Source organism: Simochromis diagramma, unplaced genomic scaffold (genome assembly GCF_900408965.1).
Source record: "Simochromis diagramma unplaced genomic scaffold, fSimDia1.1 OVJJ01000273.1, whole genome shotgun sequence".
In the NCBI taxonomy this organism is placed as follows: Eukaryota; Metazoa; Chordata; class Actinopteri; order Cichliformes; family Cichlidae; genus Simochromis; species Simochromis diagramma.
In genome coordinates, this window is record NW_024387270.1 from 1 (window position 1) to 13742 (window position 13742).

General features: G+C 42.5%; 1 long non-coding RNA gene across 1 annotated transcript; it reads left to right on the forward strand.

The window, feature by feature from the left end:
- The first annotated feature begins 10578 nt into the window (after positions 1-10578).
- LOC120715548 lies at positions 10579-10865 on the forward strand. Its single transcript, XR_005691666.1, has 2 exons — positions 10579-10630; positions 10743-10865. It is a non-coding gene; the product is annotated as an uncharacterized LOC120715548 (long non-coding RNA).
- Positions 10866-13742: the final 2877 nt, after the last annotated feature.

The window sequence follows — 13742 nt, forward strand, 5'->3', positions numbered from 1 at the left end:
GGGGCCACGGGAGCGGGAGGAACAGTCCGTCAGGAAACAGGGACCGGCGCAGGCCTAGCAGCAGCGACAGTGAGATGAAGAATCAGAGAAGTATCTGGTCATCAACACACACAAAGGTCTCTATAAGTACAATCGCCTCAGCTATGGTGTTTCCAGTGCTCCGGCTCTTTTCCAGTCTGTGATGGATCAAATCCTTCAGGGGATGGAGCATGTCACCTGCTTTTTGGATGACATCCTCATCACTGCTTCATCTGAAAGGGATCATTTGAAGAGGTTGGAGGAAGTACTCACACGTCTGGAGAAGCATGGTGTCAGAGTGAAGCTTTCCAAGTGCCACTTTCTTCAGAGCAGTGTGGAGTACCTGGGACATCGTATTGACAGGGATGGTCTGCATCCTTTAGAGGAAAAGGTAGCAGCCATAGCAAATGCACCAGAACCAACAAACGTCACTGAACTGAAGTCTTTTCTTGGTCTTCTAAATTACTACAGTCGATTTTTGGAAAATCCATCCACCATTCTTCAGCCTTTGCATAACCTGTTGAGAAAAGATGCTAAATGGATTTGGACCATGGAATGTGCAAAAGCATTCAGGGATGCAAAAAGTCTACTGCTGCAGAACAAAGTGTTGGTGCACTACAGCACAAATCTGCCATTGAAGTTAGCCTGCGATGCATCACCTTATGGATTGGGCGCAGTCATCTCTCATGTCATGGAAAATGGAGAGGAAAGGCCTGTGGCTTTCGCATCAAGAACATTAACTGAAGCTGAGCGAAAGTATGCCCAGATAGAAAAAGAGGCCCTTGCCATAATTTTTGGAGTAAAGAAATTCCATAAATATCTGTATGGAAGGAAATTCACCCTCATAACAGATCATAAGCCACTGCTGGCTATACTAGGGCCAAAGTCAGCTGTCCCAACACTCGCTGCACTAAGAATGCAACGCTGGGCTCTTATTCTAATGGCATACAACTATGACATTGAATATAGAAGATCAGCTAAACATGCTAATGCAGATGCATTGTCACGTCTACCTTGGAATACACCAGACAACATTGCCGCTGAGGGAAGTATCTTCTATTTCTCACATTTGGAAGAGCTACCAATAGTAGCTAAAGACATTGAGAGAGCAACCATGAAGGATCCAATCCTCAGCAAGGTCTGGAGCTACACCATGAATGGGTGGCCAAGTTATATGCAAGACGAATCACTTAAGCCTTACTTTACACGCAGACACGAGCTGTCAGCAGAACAAGGATGTGTTCTTTGGGGACAACGGGTCATCATTCCACCGGTTTACCAACAGAAAGTGCTGGAAGACCTGCATCATGAACATCCAGGTATCTGTCGTATGAAAGCACTCGCTCGCAGTTACCTGTGGTGGCAAGGCTGTGATGGTGATATACAAGAACTGGTTCAAAGCTGCTCAGTCTGTCAGGCTGTACAGAAGTCACCACCCGTTGCACCACTCCATCCGTGGAAGTGGCCTGAGAGAGTTTGGCAACGGATTCACATTGATTTCGCTGAAAAAGGCAAGCAGTACTTTTTAGTTGTCATTGACAGTCATTCAAAATGGTTGGAAGTGTTCCCTATGCCATCCATTACCTCACACAACACCATTGAGGTTTTGAGAGGGTTATTTGCTTCATATGGACTTCCAGAAGAGCTTGTTTCAGACAATGGACCTCAACTTGTGTCAAAGGAATTCAATCAGTTTCTGGAGTTAAATGGGATCAGACACACAGCTGTTCCTGCCTATCATCCTGCATCAAACGGGGCAGCAGAGAGGTCAGTACAAATCCTGAAACGATCTCTGATGAAAAATGTGCTGGAAGCAGATGGTAAGGCCACGTTGCCACTCAGTCATCGTTTGGCAAACTTCCTTATCATGTATCGCAGTACACCGCACACTGTGACGGGTCGTACACCAGCAGAGTTGTTCCTGAAACGTCAGATCCGGACTCGCTTCAGCCTGCTGAAACCTGAACTAAGCAGACACATTGAACAGAAACAGTCTGAGCAGAAGCGACACCATGATTACAAAACCCAACCTGTTCGTGTTTTTTCGGAGGGAGACGCTGTGCGTATCCGAAACTTCAGGGGGGGGGAAACAAAATGGACTCAGGGAACAGTTCTGAAGAAAATGGGAAGTGTTACTTACCTGATACAAGAGGGACAGAGAACACGCACAATACATGTGGATCACCTATTACCATGGAGACAGACTGTGGAGAAACCCCCAGTTATATTTTCACGGGTTTCAGAGGGACGGCCAGAAGTGATTATGGACAGTGTTGTTCCAGAGATACCACCAAGTCCACCTGGAATTTTAACATCACACTCCTTACCTCCTGAACCACCTAAACAGACAACCAATGAACCACCAGTATCCAACCCAGAAACCACCCAAAGCCCATCTGTGGAACGCAGATACCCAGAGAGACGCAGAGTTCCCCCAAAGAGACTGAATCTTTGAAAATGTAGAGTTATGTTTTAGTTAGTTACTGCCAGTTATTTTAGAAGTGCAGAGTTAATAATGGAAGTAATGGCTACATTTGTTCATTGTTCGTAAGGGCCACAGAATATTTCTTTTTGGTGGGGGCAGTGAAATACATTCTTTAAAGGGTTGCTTACTTCAATTACAAATCTAAAAGGGGAGGAATGTAATAGAGTGAATTGTTGCCCCCCAGTGGTAAAATACAGAAGTGCCTGTTACAGGGCTAGTTCTTGGTTGACCAATATATAACAACAGAAAAGGGTAGTTTTTCTGCACCGCTAAGAAACAACAAGTTAGTGTGTGATGTCCTGCTGTTCAATAAAGGCACCTATCCACGTCCTTCTGTCCTGATCCTTTTAAGAGCCTAATCCAGAATATCACAGATGGGTTTTTATTGAAAGACATGTTAAGTGGACTTTGACTACACACGGTTAAACGGTTAAAGGAAACCTCAGAAGAACGGCGGCTAATTCCCTTTTTGCAGCATGCAGCCAACGAGGTATTTATTTATTTATCGTGTTTGTTGTACAGTGTTTTTACTGCTGTGTCTTATGCTGAGTTTTATTTTGTTAATGCTGTATAGTTTTCACGGTGGCTTTGGAGAGAAGTCTTCAAATAAATCAGTGACAGAAAACCACTTGCGTCTGCCTGTGCTTCGAGGGAATTATAGCTGTTTTTTGTTTAAATTCTGTCTCCGGAGTCTGCACTTTGGGTCCTATTCCTGCCTGCACACAGCTTCACCTAACAAATCTGGTGAAACACTTTAAAGCCAGTGGGATTAAATGGGAAAGATAAAATTTAATACTAGACAAAGACCGATTGAATCATGAAGCAAAGAATTAATAACTAAATCACAAGTAGAAAATGTTATGCAGATATTATTGGATAGATTTTGGTGTAGAAAAAAATGACAAGAAATGAAAAATGAAAGTTATCTGGTCTGTTTCTTTAAAGAGTAGCTGCAGAGCAGCAACACTGACAAAGACCATCATCACCAATACTGCAGCTAATACAATGATCCAGGAGGAAACTTGAAAAAGCAGGAAAAATGTGACACGGATCAAAATGAATACATCAATTATTGATCAAAGAGAAAATGCATACTACCACAATGCATTGTTATTGCATCTCAGTTTCTCACCATCACTGATAATCTGACGTCTGCTGGACCTCAGGAATCGTCTCCATCACCTCTCTGTGAGGAGCAGAGAGCACTCGTGCTGCACATCCCACCTGTGTGCTGTGTTTACGTGAACCTGAGAGCACAGCTGTAGTGGTGACAGTGAATGTAGCGTTGGTGTTGGACACACTGACAGTGTTGTACTGTGAGAAGCTGAGGTGTTGTTGTGAGACACTGAGTGTTACAGTGGGAGCAGGTCGACCAGTGGCTGAACAGGAAACAACCCACTCTTCAGCAGAGTTTGACTCTCTGACATCAACAACAGGTTCATGTGAAGGATCAGGAGATATAAAATAAGGAGTATATTGTTAAAGATACATTGACTTCTAACACATGTAACGCATTAAGGTAAAATTTCTTACCATAAGGATGTGTTACACGATTTATAAACCCCAGTTTGTTAATTATTTGTTCATTATTCATAACTATATACTTAATTTTTTAAAAATTAAGTGTTTTTGGTCAAATGGAATTTCTTTTTGGGTAATTTTAGCCCCTTTTAGCCCTCTGCCAAAATGTTTTAACCTTTCTGTCTCTAACAGTAAAACTATTGCATTAGTTAAACTGATTTGCATTACATTAGACTGCTGATTTATTGTGAATGAATGATATTGTTTTATGATGCATTATACTGCTGAGTTATAAGAAATAGATGGGCGGACATGTCTCAGCCTCCACCACTCTGTTCTGAGCCCCCTGCTGTACTCTCTGTACACATATGACTGTGTGGCCACTACCAGCTCCACCACCATCATCAAGTTTGCTGACGACACCGTCGTGGTGGGCCTGATCTCTGATAACAACGAGACGGCCTACCTGAAGGAGATTAGGAATCTGGAGAACTGGTGCCAGAGGAACAACCTCCTTCTAAACGTCAGTAAGACAAAGGAGCTGATAGTGGACTTCAGCACTAAGCAGGAGAGGAACTACCAGACCCCCGTCATCAACGAGTGCCCAGTGGGGAGAGTGGACAGCTTCAAATACCTCGGAGTTCACATCACGCAGGACCTGTCATGGTCCTGTCACATCAACACCGTGGTGAAAAAGGCCCGACAGCATCTCTACCACCTCAGACGCTTGAGAGACTTCCAACTGCCCTCCAAGGTGCTCAGGAACTTTTACTCGTGCACCATAGAGAGCATCCTGACGGGAAACATCTTAACCTGGTTCGGAAACAGCACCATGCAGGACAGACGAGCTCTACAGAGGGTTGTGCGATCAGCTGAGCTCCCTGACCTGCACTCAATCTACAGCAGGCGGTGCTGGACCAAGGCCAGGAAGATCGTGAAGGACCTCAGCCATCCCAACAACAGACTGTTCTCTCTGTTGAGGTCAGGAAAGCGATTCCGCTCCCTGAAGACCAACACAGAGAGACTGAGGAGGAGCTTCTTCCCGCAGGCGATACGGTCTCTCAATCACACCACCACACAGTACTGACCCACACATACAGTTCTTACACACACACTGGACTTTCTGGACATTGTTATCACTTAAAGCATATTTGCACTGCACAAGACATAATGTGGATTGCACAACACTGGTCACTATATTCTTCATTTCCAGTTAATACTTGTACAGCTGCTGTTATTGTGTATATATTTATTTATTTATATTTCTCATACATTCTTATATATGTAAACGGAGCGGAAAGGCTGATTTTTATTTCCACAGTGTTTTGTGTTTTTAAAAGGAAGGAAACCTTCCTCAAAACGGGCAGAGCAGTGGAGCCGCCGAGGGAAGACCACACGATACAAAACTGTATGATTAAAAATATAATTTATTATATTTAAATAGTTAAAAATGTAAAATGAATTAAAACAACCTTGGCCAAGGAGTAACACAATAAAACACAACATTAAAAGTCCAGTGGAATCCACCACGGCCTAAAAGTCACAGAAAAACTAAGAAATCCAGCGTGGTAATAAAAGAGGGAAACCCAGCAGAGTCCTCGCCTTCCTCCTCGCATTCCACGTCCTGGTGCACTGAAGAAAGGGAGGGAGCGGCAGTCACTATTCTTTTGACAGTTTACTTTATAAAAAAAAAAGGATAAGTCAAAGACTTACCCCGGTGGGCAGAGCTCTCAACTCCGCCCGCCGCTTCCTCAAACTGCAATCGGCACCGCGGTCTCACTGCTTCTGTTCTCTCCCGCGGTGCACGAACTGGCTCTTGTCGCTCTTGCCACCTGACTGCCGCTACGCGTCTCTAGTCGCTGGTCATCTGCCTTTTCTCCGCTGATCGTTTCCCCTTCCCAGTCGCTGGTCGTCTGTCCCCTGATCGTCTCGCTTCCTCCTGCTGTGAACACCAGCTCCAACCCTCTTATGTGTCATTCAGCACTCTGTAAATTACTTTCCTTCCCTCTCAGGTGTGTCCAATTAGTAACAACGGGGGAAAGGGCGGAGTCTCTCCAGGACAATTTGCCGGCAACTAAAACATGCAAACTAAATAAAACACTGCACAAAAATATAACCAATGCATGCAGTATAAAAAATAAATATGTACACTTCACATTAAAATACAGCACAGCAAAACAACATCCGTCCTTCCCTGGATGACATATAGTTCTATATTGTGTATTTTGTTGTACAGTTATTTTATTTTCAACTTTAATTTATATATTTTATCTTATTCTTTCCCAGTTAAATTTACCCTTCATTCTAATTTGTGTTGTACAGTTATTTCATTTTTAACCTTAATTTATATTTTATTCCTTCCTAGTTAAATTTACCCTTTTTAATTTTTCATATTTATTTCCTATCTTATTCATAGCCTTTTCCTTTTTTTTTTCTTTAGGTCACGAGCAGTTGTCCAAGCATTTCACTGCATATCGTACTGTGTATGACTGTGTACGTGACAAATAAAATTTGAATTTGAATTTGATTTGTGGCACACCTGTGAGGTGGGATGGATTATCTCAATATAGCAGATGTTCCCACTACCACACATTTGGACTGATTTGTGACCACTGTTTGGGAGGGATGGTTATATTGTGTATCTGGAATGAATTTTAGGTCTCTACGTCCATCCCATGGGGAATGGGAGCAGTAACAAAGGTGTTGCATTTATATTTTTGTTGAGTGTATAATCATCAGTGTTTGAGCAGTTATGATATCAGGGACAAACTAGACATGTGTGACAATACTGAACATGTCACATGACACACCTTAAACATCATGTGATCCACTCTCAGTCTGCACTTTCATTCATGACTTCAACAGGTTGAAATGAGCTTTGAAGAAACATTCAGTGAAACAAAGCTTTCATCACAGGATTCATGTGAGCAGCAGATGAACTTTGTACCAACAACATCTTCAATAACAGAGTCTGAATGAAGCTCAGGTGTTGATGCTGCTCACTGATTGGACGGTTGGTTTCAAATGTATGCCTCCGCCTCTGCTGCACAGCTGAAGGTAGAAAGTGTGACTGGATCTATAGACTGGAAACAAAAAAACATGCTGAACATTTGAAGCTTTGCAGCAGAAATGTTCATGTTACAAATACAGCAGAGCTGATCTGGGATCAGTGTGTTCACACCTGCAGCTACAACAAGGTTTCATGTCTCCACACGTCAGCATGTGAACTTTACTCTGACTCAGTCTGAGCAGTCAGACGGCATATTTTTAAAGTTAACACATCAGCACACACAGAGCTGAGCCCCTCCCACCTGTGAGCTTCAGGTGGAGTCCCGCCTCCTTCCCGGAAGAAGCTCACCTGTGTGTCCGTGTTTAGTGTCCAGGTGTGGAGCGGAGCTTGTTGGTGTGTGAAGAAACTGTAAGTTTGCTTTGTTTCCTCCTTTAACAATTTGTCTTTGTATTCATGGAAACAGCACAAGCTAAAAAAAAGTCTCAAGTTAGTCTTTTACCTACATGTAGTTGATAGTTTCTAGATTCTCATGTCTGACTCTGCTTTAAAATACTGCGTCATAAAATGTCCGCTTTGTTCACACCATAAACGGGTTTGACAGGTTTTACATTTCGAAAATAAACTCACTGCATTTTGGTTAATGACAAAAACTATTTAAAGATAAATGCATTTAAACGATCAATTTTTAAAAATATTTTTTAAATAAAAGTCACAAGTTTCTGGTTAGGCATAGTATTTATACTATATTCCGACTTTTAAAATAATACAATACTTATTTAAAGTCATTGGTTTTTGCAAAGTGCCGGGTTACAAATGTTATTCAGTCTCTATCTGTGAAATAATCTGTGAATAAAGGAACATGAACACTTCTGAGAAAAATATTTTTTTGTCCAACTATTTACAGGGGCTTGAGTATAAAAGCTGAGAGTCTTTAAGCTGTTCTTAGCTGAAAAAACTGTAACATAAATATGGTTTTGCTGAGCAGCAAGTAAAACTGCCCTATTGCCTAAAAGTAAATCCCTGATGCCAATTGTAAGGTTAATATTGTTGATTGTCATTTATGCTTAGAAATATTTACTCATATATGCTTAGAGTTTTATAATCGATTGCATGATGATAGAGGTTTGATCCTTAGTAGTCTGTAAAGACTCTGTGTGCCTTCCAGAGTGCTCTGGCATGCACACACAACTTGGGATCATGAGAGAGGTCATATCTTCTTTTATTGTTTTATGCCTTAACCTAGTCTTGTCTCCTCTGAGCTCAGTTTCTGAAGGCCTCTCATATTAAAATAAATAAAACAATATAATGAGAAAATAAGAATTAAGAATATATATTTAAATCCCAACAATAGCTGGACTGCAGGTTTAGGGAAGTTGTTTATGGGGTCACATCTTGACCCCCACACAAAACTCATACTGGAGACATACAAACACATCTGTGTTTGTATGTCTCCAGTATGAGTTTTGTCCAGTTCTCTCCCTCATGCACGAGAAACTCAAAGAGCTCTGCCTGGGCCCTATTTCAGGAAGCCGGTTTAGTGCAAACTCTGAGTAAGTATACCCTGAGTTAACGAAAACTCTGGGTTTTCAGTTTCACAAAGCGAGTTTAGATTAATTCTGAGTGAGTCACTATGACGACACACTCCGTGAAGCTAACCTGCCCCCTAGCAGGTTTACTTCAACTAACCCTGACTTTCTCCGCCTCTTTGTCAGAAAGCTGACTGTAGGAAGTGTCAGACATGGCGTGCCCCTTCCTTGAAGAGCCAGTAGATGTTGAAGCCCAAATTCTCCGCAGAGCTCTCCGCCGGGAGAGAGTGATTAGAGCGCGTTTGGACATTTGATCATTTCCTGATGATTTCCTGTGTGAACGTTACCGTTTTTCAGCACAATCTATAATTTATTTGAATAACATCCTCAGGCCTAATATTGCTCATGTGACACACCGCGGACATGCTCTCAGTTCTGTACATATTATTTGTATTGCACTTCGGTTTTTTGCAAACGGGAGCTTTCTGTATAATATTGGTGACGCTGAGCACGTTTCCAAGGCTACCGTCTGTCGGGCAGTCAGGAATGGTACAGTTGCACTGAAACGTCTCCTGTACTCGTTTGTGGTGTTCCCCGGTCACAGACCCACAAGATTTATCAAAGAGGGATGCCACAAAATTGCAGGTATCAGGATGACCAAAACTTAATTCATGATGTGGTGATACTTGAACTACTACTTAAGTTTTACATTTATTCTCACGGTTCCCAGGCGTGATTGGCTGTACAGATGGCACTCACATTCCAATCATAGTCTCCTTCAGTAAATGAAGGAGACTATGTGAACAGGAAGTCTTTCCACAGCATTAATGTGCAGGTACATAGTTCCCTGTAGCATTTCAAACTAACAAATTATTTCATTATAGTAATGGATGCTAATTTGTGTTCTCTGCACTGTGAAGATCATATGTGATGCTGCCAACATTATCACAAATGTGGAAGCCAACTGCTCAGCCTCTGTGAGTGGTGGTGGTGGAGGACCCCCACCTGTTTTTCGGGCCTCCGCTTTTTTTCTAGTGGCTATAACGGGTCACATTTGAGCATACAGAGTAAGCAAATATGTACTTGTAATGTGCTCAGATAATTTCAATAAGTGCTTACAGAAAGAAAATTAATGTAGCCTCTAACTGCAATTGATTTACATGGGACAAACAGACCAAGCACTATGGCTCATAATACAATTACACCTTACCTGTTTGGACTATATTTTTATATTTCATTTTTACTTGCTGCCAGGAACGTTTGGGGCCTGTTGGGTTGCACTTGTGCTCACATCACATCACAAAATAAAATGTATAAAATAAAAAATAAAATATAATAAAATAACGTGTTAAATGGGTGGAAATCCCTAGATCAATGTTTAAATTAACACTCACGCATTGACTCTGTCGGCTATGTTTTGCCATGCATGCTCCCTTTCTTTTGCAGCTGAGGCTGTGTTACTTTTTTCCGCGGAATTTGCATGTTATCGGCATATGCTGCCATCAGAATTTCGGCCTCAAGCGCTGTGAAATACATTGACCGCGCCTTCTTTCCCTCCGTCTCCATGGTTACTCGCTTAATCTGTGCTCCACTAATCAGGGCTTTATGTATCCTCGTGCGCGCGCTTAATTTGGGGTTAAAGCAACTCCACGTTGACTGAACTACTTGTTATCAGCCTTTCTGAAACCGAATATTCCGAGTTGGACAGTTCGGGGTTACTCAACCCTGAGTATCGTTTTTCACTCTGAGTTTTCTAAACCGGCTTCCTGAAATAGGGCCCAGGTGTTGCAGCAACAGTCCCACATGGAAACGTCAACACTCAAAATCTCTTTTTGTCAACAATAAAATGACAGCAGACCAATTTGAACAAAGTTGGTAAAAAGCTTCAGAAATTAGTAAAATATTAAAAAGTGTCTTGATGCTCAATCATCCAGTAAATCCCCAAAGAGTTGATTCTGTTCATCTGGACATTTTCAGCAGCATGGATCAGTGTGAGGACAGAGAGGAGGGAGTCCCTCCCTCTAAAAGCACTCTGTGTGGGGAACATGAGAGCCAGACCAAAGCTCAGAGGTGAGATGACCATCTCTAACTGTCCATGACTCTTCTCCATGTCACAGCTCAGCACTCACATCACTGCTCCATCATTATTCACACTCATACCTCTGTGTGTGTTGTTTTAAAGCCCAGAGCTGTGGGGCGTACCAGGCTCAGCTGGACATAACCCTGAAACTAATCCAGAACCTGGACCTGAACCCAGCTGTGTTTCCTTAAAGAGCAACGTGTCGAAGAGTATTGTTGTAAACTTTAAAGGCCGTTCTTCTGCTGCTGAGAGGTAATGTGTGTCTAGATGTTGTTCCTGACTCTGTATTTTTGAATAAATCCTCATGTTTAATATCAGCTCAGCTCTTTTTCACACACATTTCTATGTTGGTATGTGAAGCGGTGTGTGTTGGAGTGTTTCCACAAACACAGCAGTCAGAGTGGAAAGAGTGGATGTTGTAGGAGGTGTTTGTGTAGTGAAGAGGCTGAGTGTCTGTAGGACTCCAGCTGCTCCAGCAGGTGTCTCCTTTGTGCTTTGCTTCAAACACAGTGTAGGGAGGAGCTTCCACTCAGGTGTTTCAGGTGTTGCTGGATGGAGGACGACAAATAGTTTTCCTTCAGTGACACTTCAGCAGCTCTTCCTCGTCTGTGACCTTCTGTAATGTTGGATGGAAAACATGGAGCAGCTCCAGAAGACTGTACTGCTCATCTCTGATCAGGTTTCAGCTCCCTGAATGAAAGCAGAACCACACACTGACATGTTGGTTCTCCAAGCCCTCTGCCCAGTCCAGATGAACTTCTGCACTGAGAAGGTTTTTCCAACACCCGCCACGCCGTTGGTCAGAACCACCTTGATGGGTCTCTGTTGGTCAGGTAAGGCTTTAAAGATGTCCTGGCACCTGATTGGAGCGTCATGGAGGGCGTCCATCTTGGAAGCTGTCTCCAGCTGCCTCACCTCATGTTGGGTATGAACCTCTTCACTCTGTCCCTCTGTGATGTAGAGCTCAGTGTAGATCCTGTTGAGGAGGTTCTACTTCCTGTTCATCATTCCTTCAGTCACACGTTCACATTCCTCCTCAGACTGATCTATGTTCAGCTAAACCTCCTGCAGACAACATCTGCTGAAAGAAAGAAACAAATGAGACTAAGAGAAAGAAGAAAACCTTTCAATGTCTGAACAACACAAGAAGTCCAGTTTTCAGAAATGAGTCCAGCAGCAGAAGATGTTCAGTCTACTTTGACACAGCTGCTCTGACGGGCTGTCTGAGTCAGCTCTCTCTGGATCTTTCTGTGTATGCAGAAGCTCTGATGGTGACACAGAAAAGTCACAGTGGAGATACTTCTGTCCACCTTGATTAGACTCATTATAAAAGGAAAACAAAGTTTGAACACAGTCATGTTCCAGTTCACTGACTTACATTTATCCATGGACACTCACTAAACCTGAACCACAGCTACAACCCAACATTGTTGAGGCCTCATCTCCTCCTTTCCTGACTGTAGAGGTAAATATGAACAACCAACAAATAAAAGAATTTGGTTCATTCAAAGAATTCACACGGTGACCAAGTAAAGTAACGTAGTAAAGGAGACAACATCCCGTTGATGGTGGGATTATTTGAAAGATTGCTTTGGTCACGTCACCAAATGCAGTTGAACCACCCGTGGATCCATGTTTTGACCATTCTACCACTCTGAGCTCTGCTTTTTAATCATTTTATTATTATCACATTCATTATTCATTCTTTGGAGGGGGGCATTTCCTAATGCTGCCCTAATAGCTGATGTTCAAGGGGAAATATAACAGAAACCTTTCAGTGTTAGTCATTAATAATTAACAGATAAACTGTGAGAAGAAAAAAACTGAGATTTAAAGGAGAGAGTGAGAAACTTGATCATCCATCCTCAATAACATGTTTATCAGCTGCTGTGACCATACTGCAGTAATAACTACAAGTCTACATTCTGTGACTGTTGATCAATCACAGCAGGAATCTGAGCTCATCTCTGCACACAGAGCAGCTTCAGCTCTGGGATAAACTGCTCGCTTCACGTCCTTCTCAGCTCACAGACACTCATCCTGATATTTTCCTTTAACATTTGATGGTATAATTCATCTGAGTTTACACTTTATCTGAATAAATACAGAAAACAGACAACACACCAATAACCATCAGTTTCACCATGTAGAATATATTGTTGTTTCTTGCTTTTAATAGCAGAGAAAAACCTGATTTGGATTTCTCTGCTTCTTTGCCACAGCCCATCCCAGCAGCAAGCTGAAGCAGCTGACGCAAACACTGAATAACACTTTAGGAGGAATTTCAGAGGTCAGTAAAGCCCCAGTTTCAACATCAGTTAATTAATCTAGTTCATCAAAATGTTAACCTGGGCTGGCACACATGTTAATGTTACCATTTAAATAGTTCAGTTAGCTGAGGCCACAAGAAGAAGAGGCCCATGAAGAACAATGGATGAAAGATTAGATTTTCAAGACTAGGCAGAGACGTGTTTTCCTTTACTGTCTCTTACAGAGGAGGGAGCAGATACCAGACGAGGTCACGGAGGTATGGGGAGGATTCGCAGCTAGGGGTGGGTTTTTATAATCGATTCATCGATTAAAATCGATTCTGGCTTGGATAACGTAAAATCGATTCATTAAAATCCTGAATCGATTTTTTTATATAAATTTATTTTGCCCGAAATGCCAGAATCTCTGGTGACATCTCACAAAATTTCAAGAACCACCAAACAGTTAAGACAGTAAATGAGAGCAGGAACACGGATTCTGCACATAGACTTAAACACACAGGTGACCCGCGGATCAGAATCAGTTAGATGTCGCCTTTTCTCAGGTCGGGGCTGAAGCCGACAGCTGGTGATTCTGACTGTGGCAGGTCCGCGTTTGTGTTCACGCCTTTATGCGCTGATTCAAAAGCTGTTAGTTTGACTCTCTCCAACAAATATTGACCGAACCAGCAGCAAAGAAGATCCAAACGCTTCACATAACATCGTCATGAATTCACTCTGACCTTTACTGTTTTGCTTCCATCGCGATGCACAGCTCTCTCTCTCTCCCTCTCTCTCCCCTCTCTTTCTCTCCCCCTCCCTCCCTCTCTCCCTTTCTCTCCCTCCCTCTCTC